This window comes from Gavialis gangeticus, unplaced genomic scaffold (genome assembly GCF_001723915.1).
Source record: "Gavialis gangeticus isolate Ggan-Ray unplaced genomic scaffold, GavGan_comp1, whole genome shotgun sequence".
In the NCBI taxonomy this organism is placed as follows: Eukaryota; Metazoa; Chordata; order Crocodylia; family Gavialidae; genus Gavialis; species Gavialis gangeticus.
The window spans coordinates 123,942,812-123,952,241 of record NW_017729024.1 but is presented as its reverse complement, the minus strand read 5'-3'; the positions used below and the strand labels follow the sequence as shown (position 1 = coordinate 123,952,241).

Here is a 9,430-nt window from a genome sequence, read left to right as displayed (position 1 = left end):
CTGCAGCCTGACCGGTGTTACAGAGGGGGAATATCACTTCCTTGGACCTGCCTGAGATGCATCTGTGGATGCATGATATGGTACAGTTGGCCTTCCTGACCATGTCCCCACACTGTCGGCCCATGTTCATTTTGGCATCAATGATGACTCCAAGATCCTTTTCTGCCTCTGCACTGACAAGAAGGGAGTTCCCCAGCCTGTAGGTATGGTGCTGGTTCTTCCTTCCCAGGTGCATCACCTTGCACTTGTCAATGTTGAAACCCATCCTGTTCTTATCCACCCACCCCTGTAACCTGTCTAGTTTTGATTTGCAGCCTATTCCTCCCTTCTAGCATGCCCACATCTTAGTGTCATCTATGAATTTTGAACAGGGTGCTTTTTACGTGCGCGCAAACCCCCCCCATCCAAGTCACTGATGAAGATGTTGAACAGTGTGGGCCTGAGGACCGAGCCCTGAGGGACCCCACTGCCCACATCCCTCCAGGTTGAAAATGACCCATCCACCACCACTTTCTGTGTGCGGCCCTCCAGGCAGTTAGTGACCCACTTGATTGTGTACGTGTCGATACCACAGTCCCCTAGTTTTTTAATGAGACTGGAGTGAGGGACAATGTTGAAGGCCTTCCTGAAGTCCAGAAAGACTATGTCCACTGCTACCCCTGCGTCTAAGGATTTGTGACCTGGTCATAGAAGGCCACCAGGTTAGTCTGACAGGACCTGCCTCTCATGAACTGTATTGGTTGCCCCTAAGCATAAGCTCCCTTGCAGACATGCGCTAGGATAATTCTCTCAAAAAGCTTCCCCAGGATTGAGGTAAGACTAGTTGGCCTATAGTTTCCTGGGTCCTCCTTCCTCCCTTTTTTGAAAATAGGAACCACATTCGCCCTTTTCCAGTCCTCTGGCACCACAAGTGCTTGTAAAGCCGTGCCGGGGTCCCGCAATGACCTCAGCTAATTCCCTCAGCACTCTGGGGTGGAGATCATCAGGACCAGCTGATTTTAAATACATCCAGTCCCTCCAGAAGTTCCCTGACTAGGTCCTCACTCAGCCTAGGCCTGGGTGCGCCTCCCCTGGGGCGTACAGGGGTCTTGGTCCCTGCTCAGAAAAATGGAGGCAAAGAAATTGTTAAATAGGTTAACTTTGTCGTCTGGTGTGACAACCAGATTTCCTAGCATGGCTTGCAGAGACCCCACATTACCCAGAACCGTCTTTTTACCCCCTATGTATTTAAAAAAGGACTTCTTGTTATCCTTGATCCGGGTACCTAGTCCCAGTTCCATCTCTGCCTTGGCCTCCCTGACTGCCAGCCTACAGCCCCAAACAACGGAGGTATAGTCCTCCCTGGTGATGGCCCCTCCCTTCCACTGGGTGTATGCTTCCTTTTTATCTAGGAGATGGTCCTGTATGCTTTTGTTGAGCCATGGGGGCTTTTGTGCCTTCTTGCCCCCTTTGATCCATGTTGGGATTACCTCCTTTTCGGCTTGGAGGATCGTTTCCTTAAGGAACGACCATTCTTCTTGGATACCTGATTCCTCTCCCCCCATAGCTTGCACATAGAAGCAGAGTAGTTGAAAGAAGAATATTTCTGTAGGTTGGTCAGGTGTTTCTTGCTAGAGTAGGAGCAGCAGAAACTGGGCAGTGGTGGGTGGGAGATGGGAGGGAGAGGGAGGTGCCACTGGGCATGGAAGAAGTGCCAGGAGAGGTAGGGTGGGGTCTCTACCTGCTTCAGGGATTAAAAATCCTTCGCTGCTGCTGCTCCCACTGTGTGGTCTGCCTGCTCTGCTTATGGTGGCAGGGGGTATAGAATTTTAATTTTATTCTCTTGATGAGATGCCCTGTGTGTGTGTGTGTGTAGTTTTTGTTTTTTGTCCCTATGTACAGGTTTCCCTTGCTTTATGCTGTACATACGTTCCTGGAAAACCACAACTCGAATTTGCATGAAGGGAACCCACTTTACAAATGTAACTAATAGGGATACATTCCAGATCCACTTCTTCCACTTTTACAAGACAGTTTTGGTGCTCACCAATAGCAGACAGCACACAAGCACAGGGTACCAGCATAATGGGGATGGTAACTACAGGGACATGTTGCAGACAATGACCGAGGAGCACAGATCCACACAGGAGACTATTTCGGTGCGCATCACTCCCACAATGTACTGTACAAAGCAGCTGACTGCGAGGTTCCACCACCTCAATTGCATAAGAGTGCATTTACCTCTCATAACACATTTTGTAGTATAAAAACAGTCATTGCATAAGAGTGAATTCGCACATATAGAACCCACATAAAGGGAGGGAAACGTGTAGTTTATTTAAAGACAAAGTTGTTTGTTTTTGAGAGAAACAGCTTGTGCGTGCATGAGATTTCCCTGCCTAAAGGAAGCTTGTCAGAAGTATGTATACCTCTGAACAGGCTGAAATTTAACTACGTGCAACAAAAGTCTGGGTCAGTGGAACTAAAAGTAATCTTAAACCTAAACAGATTTTTGTTCTAAAGAAACCTAAGATAAACAGTTACTACTTTGTTTCATGCCATTGGAAAGAAAATGGCTCCCACCAGATTAGGTTAAAGCCTTTTAATGCCATTTTCCAAACAGATTTGTCCTCTGTCTAAAAATTACCTGTGCTTGTTTGCTAGCTTTCAGTGTAGTGGTGCTTGCCAGGGGGAGGAGGAGGAAACATGGAGGAATTAATTAGCAGTCCTCTTGCTAGCGGGTGTCTTCTTTCAGTTTTCTCAAATTGCAGTGTGGGGGAGTGATTAGGAAACATTCATCTGATAATCCTGTATTTTTCATGGCCTGGTGTTGGCCATCTTAAAACTATTTGCACCAAGTGCATCATGTAGTGTTGGTAGAGCTTTCATATGTAGGGTCTTTAAAACCCTAACATTTCCCCAACAGTTTCCTCCATTGAAAGGAATCTACAATATCTCATCTTCACTGTGTCCTGAGGAAGCTGTCTGCCCTTCTCGTTTCTCACAGGGTTTTGTATCCTTCTCTGCATTGAAAGGTAATGGTTGTTCCTTTGTACTTAACTGAGCTATAAAAATAGCTTTGTGTGTGGACATAACGCTAGGACTTGCTAATCAGATTTCATTAGGAGTTGCTGTGTTGTGGGTGAATGACAGGAATCTTGTGGGTTCACGCAGCAGTTACTGAGGCGCTCACTTTTTACTGAGCAAGAAGTGATACCTGCTTTGGCTTAGTCCTTCAAAGACTCTTCCCACACCTTCAGTTTGGAAACAGTTTTCTTCTAATCGTTCTGGTCAGTTTTTACTAGATACTGATATATTTTCTTTTGAGGCAAGGATTTCAGAACCTAAATCCAAATCGGGTGGGGAGTGATGGGGGCAGAGCGGGAGAGAGAGAGTTGTACTTTGTTTTTAAAATCAAGGGACTGTAGGGTCTCAATTTCTACCTGCCAGATCGATGTCCATATACTTTGACAAGTTTTAGTTTCACATTCTTGTAGCATCTTTTTGGATGCGCAGGTGCATTGTGATTTAGGTAATTGGCATCAGACAAACTCCTGTGTACAGACAGTTTTTCTAAGAGTGTACGTGGCAAATAAACCTGAATTCCCTTGGAGATTTGGTCTTTTGATGAACACAGCTAATTTAGCCCCATCAGTGTACACTTAGTAATATAGCTGGACCAGGCAAGATGACTGGCAGATGAAAGCTTTGCCTCACTTGAAGGCTTTTGTTTTCTTTTGCAAGTATTCAGTCATTGGCATTTTAATGCTGTGAGCAAAATAGAAAAATGCCAGGAATGAGGGAAGGAAAACTAATTCTACAAACGTCACTGATGTAACCTGGAACAACAAGCTACACTTTTTATTTTTTTTTTTCAGTTTGTTTAAATTCACATTTTAATTTGACTTTTTTTGGTTTTCCTTTTTCTTTAAAGAGCTTAACCTTCCTGTGGCAGCCTAGGACTTGGAGAAGAGTAGTGACAGAAGTTCTTAACCTTGCAAGACGTTTTGGAAAGCATCTTGGTGATTTTTATAGACCAGAGATGCAGTAAACCATATAGTGTAGAAGTTGTTACGCTCGGGTCTCGGCATAAAATGAAATCATCCTCTAGAGACTTTGAAGTTTTGTGTTTTAATCAGAAGTAAGGGTATACTTCAACCCCTCTCCCCCCAAAGAAAACCAAAAAACATTTAAAATCTTACCTTGAAGCATCTAGTTCTGAAAGACTGTTTCTTTTATGCTTTTTACAATATGAGTTGCCTCTATTTTAAATGTTATAATTACTAGAACCTTGAATAAAGCAAGTTATAACTTATCAAGTGGCTTTCTGCTTCTTCCTTTGATAACACTGCATGCTTTAAATAGCTTGCAAAAAACTGTGGTTGGAGATTTAGCATTTTCTTGACTACTTTATGCGTGCATATGCTTGCATGTGCAAGCAACTCCTCTTGTGAGAAGAGAAGCTCTCTATTTTAGTTTGTATTCATATTGCATGTTGGGTAGTGAATGCAGTGTGGCAGCCTGAAAAAGAATTGATGAATTTGAGTTTGTTTGCAAACAAGCTTCAAAGCTGTATGTGGAGTAAAGATGCCTGTATTGCTGTATAAAGCTTTCAGGAGAGCTGGGTGTTCTAGTGAGCCTTTTGCTCACGTTAGCTGCCTCCTTTTTTACTTGGTTAACACAGTGGGTGCATCCAGACAAGTGTGGCCATGCGGTATGTGGCACCGCAGATGCTTCTTTGGTGCCACACTCTACTCATTCAGGTGTTTTCTGTGCTACAAGGTAGCAGTGTGTGTATGTGTGGGGTGGGGGGAGCGGGGGGTTGATCCTGAGAAATCCCAGGGTCAAAAAAAAGACAAACCATGGAGGAGTAAGTGGTGTGGCTTACATGGGGGCAGCATGTCCTAGAGGACCAGGACCACACTCTGGCTCAGGGTCTGAGTGGCAGGATCACGCAGCTGCTGCTTCCTGAGGACCCCAGGTAAGGCTGCAGGGGGGCCAATCCAGTTCTGGCCCCACCTTCCCCTACTCCACTCAGGGTAACTTCCCACCTGCCAGTGGGTACGTGGCACAAGCATTTCCTAGCTTGGAGATGGCTAGCAGTGGCACAAGGTGACCTGCTGCTTTTTGTCCCCAAGGAAACAAATGTCCGTGCTTGTGTGGATGTGGCCAGCAGGGCTAACTCTTGGCTCTGTTACAGCTGCATCATTTTTGGGATGTTTGTGAAGAAAATATTTGAATGTTGAGTCTTCTTTCAAGCAGAACGTTTGACATGTGGGGGGCTAGTTTTGTTCGTTGGTGGGTTTTTGTTTTTTTGTTTGGTGTTTTTTTTTTTTTGTGGTACTTTCATTTTATTTTACCCTTCCCTCCACAAATGTAGTTTAATCCTTTTACCATTATTTTAAAAACTTTTTTTTCAGGGGGCTGCCAGCCATAAGCACTTCCAAATGAGAGTGTTATCTGGTAGGCTAAAGACTAGTAAAAAGACAGCTGATTGTCATGTCTCAAAGTATGTAGTATACAGCCTGTGAAACCATTGCTTATAATGATATAGGACATTTCCCTGTCCAAAGATTAAGCACATATAACAAAAAGGGAAGGGGTGGGGGGAGAGGGAAATGATTTATGTGCCTAAATCTGCAAGAATGAAACTTTCCCCCTAACGTGTCATCCTGAATCTTCCAAGCCATGTTGAATGTTTCAGTACGTGTCTCCCAACCATGGTTCTGAGTATCTATGCTTAATATTCTATATACCATTTTGGTTACCATGGTATACAGTTTTGAGTAACCGTAGTTTTCCAGGGCCGCACATCAGCCTGCCACCTGCCATTTTCCTCGTAAGTCTTTTGTCTTGCCAACCATGGGAACTTTCAGGAACCTAACCTTAGCGGTTGGTGAGGGAAACCTGTACTTGAATATTTCAGTTTGCCCAGATGGACACCTAATAGTTTGGTAGAATGCAACACTATTGCGAGAGCCTGCTGTATTCAGAACTTGCTTTCAAGGCCACTAGTTCTCAACCTTTTTAGACTCCAAGTGTCCCTAGGAAAAGGTCAGCTCTTAGCTGCTATTGTACTGTATTTTTGACTATATATTTAAAAAAAAATAAATAAAAAAATAGAACAATTCTTATGATGTGAAATGCTTTTAGGAAAAAATCCCACATCATGTCAGAATATTTTTGACACTGTGGATTCCTATTTGAAATCTCTGGATTTATTTTTGTGGATTGTATAGGTGTTTACACACCTAGCAATGCTAATACTGTGCGACTCCCTGAAAAGGATCTCCTGGCAGCCCAGGGTGCCATGGCATCCTGGTTCAGACAAACTGGAAGATCTAATAGGATAGAGTTGTTCAGCATGTTACATTTTGTAGTAGGTATTCCAGATGTTTATACAATGTGTCTAAGCTTGCCCTGGAATACAAAATATTTGCAGAAAGCCCCGAGGTCTGCCCACAGGTAAGCTGTTCACACAGGTTCTCCAAACAAAATGGGCAAGAACTTCATTGACAAGCCAAAAAATAATTCTGCATTATTATATCCCCTTAGAAACCTTCCCCTGGGAATTTTTTAATCAAACAGTTGTTATACTAGAATTCAAAACGCAGCAATAACTCAAATGGGGGGAACCCTCACTTGATATGCAGCTGCAGAAAATGTAAATTAAACCCTGCTTTTCTTATAAAACTGCAATTGAATGTTTACAGCCAGGGTTTGGCCATAGCTTGACGGCTATCCTTATGATAACATCTTGTTTGCAAATATGCATTTCCTAAAGAAATAACGCCTCTTAAATATTTGCAAAAGCTTCAGAGCTGTTTTTTGTTTTGCTTTTAATTTTAAAAGAAATTTTTAGACAAGATTTAAATGTGCTGGCTTGTCAACATTGACAGATTATTATGTGAAGCATGACGAGAGAATTTCTGAAGTAAGGCTATACAGGTCTAAATGATATACAGAAGGGTTTGTAGGGTGCCTTTGTCCCTTATGAAAATTATACTGCTTCCAAAACAGATTTAGAAAATTTATATGCTGCTCTTAACATGTTACTAACTGGTACTGGCCATCTTGCACATACTGACCTTTTTTGGGTGTATACTAAAATGATTCACTTAAAAGGCTTTGCTTTGAATCTGTGTGGTTGCTTTAACTGCTTCTCATGGAGCCAGATGTGCTTGCTGTGCTTCAAGAGGAGGCATTGATTAAAGGATCTAGAAAGTTTAACTAGTCTAGCAAGATTTCCATAAAAGATGTTCTCTGATACTAGCCCACTCCAGGCACCAACCATATTACTGCTGAGTAGCTGATTCCAGAACTCGCCCACCTTTCAGGGAGTTCTTGTACACAAAATGGAGTAACTTATACTGGAATGAAGGACTTTTATGCTGGAATAAGAATTACATGGTGAATTACCTTACAGAATAAGGTGATTCCATTGTAACTTTGTCCATCCAATCTTCTTTCATATGACTGATGCAGATACAGAACAGAAACTATAATTTTACATTTAGGTGGTTGAGGGACAGAATTGCATCAGGAGCAGCAGAGTATGTTACTGAGTGTATACCTCCTTTTATATTTGTAGATTGGGCATTGAGTTGTCACTTCCATGGTCTATTTAAGTGATCAGTCACGCACTAGAGAGCTTTTAATTTTCCATTTGTGCATTGGGTATCCGCATCTCCCAAGGTTTGTGCAGATACGGCTTAGAGTTACCCATGAGCAGTGTGGGAGATCAAAGCCAGGGACCTGCTGCTTTGGATCTATCAAGATGTTTATTTGGAACTTCCTGTGAGCTCCATTTGGTTTTCCAAGCTTCACCAGGGTTGAAGTCGCACTGAAAGTTTAAATGTGTAAATCCACAAGAGCTTGCGCAACTTCAAGTGATGGTAAGGGGCATTTTTTAGGTCTTGGTGGATGGAGAGACATTTGTTTTCCGTAATTCACTGGACTTCCTATAGAGCTGCTGCCTTGCGACGAATGGGTGAAGGAGCAATGTGCAACAGTACAGGCAGCCAAGGCGTTGGGATCATGAATGATGCATGCCCCCAGAGGCTGGAGGGGCATGGTGACCACTTGCAGGTAGTGGTGGGGGCACCTTCCTCTGCTGGCACCTGTGAAGTCAGTCCAGGCAGGGCTGCTCATTGTTGAGGCTTCCACCTAGGTCCTGGCTTGCCACTGTGGAGACTGCACCTTGCAGTTTCCTTCCAGTGACAGCCAGGTGGGGGAGTGCCTGTGATATGAGCATTTCCTCCTTTGTGGTATCCTTCAGGGATAGGCTACAGGAGGACGTGGCAAGGCTCCGAAGCATCCTCTGCTATGTGGACTCCATTGATTTGATGCTGAAGGAGACTTCTAGGACTGGGGGAAGGACTGCTAGAGGCAACACTACACAAGGAAGAAGGCATAGAATCCTAGGAAGGTGGAAGCTGGACACTTGTGAACTCTGGCGGCAAGCAGAAATCTTCATCTCCACCTGTAACAGTATGCCTGGAGAACAGAAATGGAGCCGTTGCAACAGAGAAGGAGCAAGTTCCATTGGTGGAAGAAGCCAGGCTAGGTATTGCCACGGTTGGGAGGATCAAGACCACTGCTACCAAGAAGCGATGAGTGATGGTCGTTGGAGACTCTCTTCCACGGGAGACGGGCATCAATCTGCTGCCCTGACTTGTTGTCTCGGGAGATCTGCTGCTTGCTTGGTGCCTGGATCTGAGATGTCGCAGAAGGATTACTGTGACTCATTCGGCCCTTTGCCTCCATTTTTCTGAGCAGGGACCGGGACCCCCATAGGCCCCAGAGAAGGTGCACCTGAGCCTAGGGTCAGTGAGGACCTAGTCAGGGAACTTCTGGAGGGACTGGACGTATTTAAATCAGCTGGTCCTGATGATGATCTCCACCCCAGAGTGCTGAGGGAATTAGCTGAGGTCATTGCAGGACCCCTGGCATGGCTTTACGAGCATTCATGGTGCTCTGGTGTGGTGCCAGAGGACTGGAAAAGGGCCAATATGGTTCCCATTTTCAAAAAAGGGAGGAAGGAGGACCTAGGAAACTATAAGCCAATTAGTCTTACCTCAATCCTGGGTAAGCTTTTTGAGAGAATTATCCTAGCGCATGTCTGCAAGGGAGCTTGTGCTTGGGAGCAGCCAACACGGGTTCATTAGAGGCAGGTCCTGTCAGACTAACTTGGTGGCCTTCTATGACCAGGTCACACAATCCTTAGACATAGGGTAGCAGTGGATGTAGTCTTTCTGGACTTTAGGAAGGCCTTTGACACAATCTCTCACCCCATTCTCATTAAAAAAAACTGGGGGACTGTGGTGTTGACACCTACATAGTCAAATGGGTCACTGACTGGCTGAAGGACCACACCCAGAGTGGTGGTGGATGGGTCATTTTCAACCTGGAGGGATGTGGGCAGTGGGGTCCCTCAGGGCTCGGTCCTCAG

The 9,430-nt window shown here is 44.5% G+C and overlaps 1 protein-coding gene across 4 annotated transcripts in view; it reads left to right on the top strand.

The window, feature by feature from the left end:
• Positions 1–9,430, top strand: part of KANK1 (KN motif and ankyrin repeat domains 1) — a 218,280-nt gene that overhangs the window by 44,413 nt on the left and 164,437 nt on the right. Inside the window, exon 1 of one of the 4 annotated variants that reach the window (XM_019517653.1) lies at positions 2,852–3,014. The exons of the other annotated variants lie outside the window; for them this stretch is intronic. The gene's annotated coding sequence lies outside the window, so the exon portion shown is untranslated. Of the gene's footprint in view, positions 1–2,851; positions 3,015–9,430 lie in introns of those variants that run through there. 4 annotated transcript variants of the gene reach the window in all.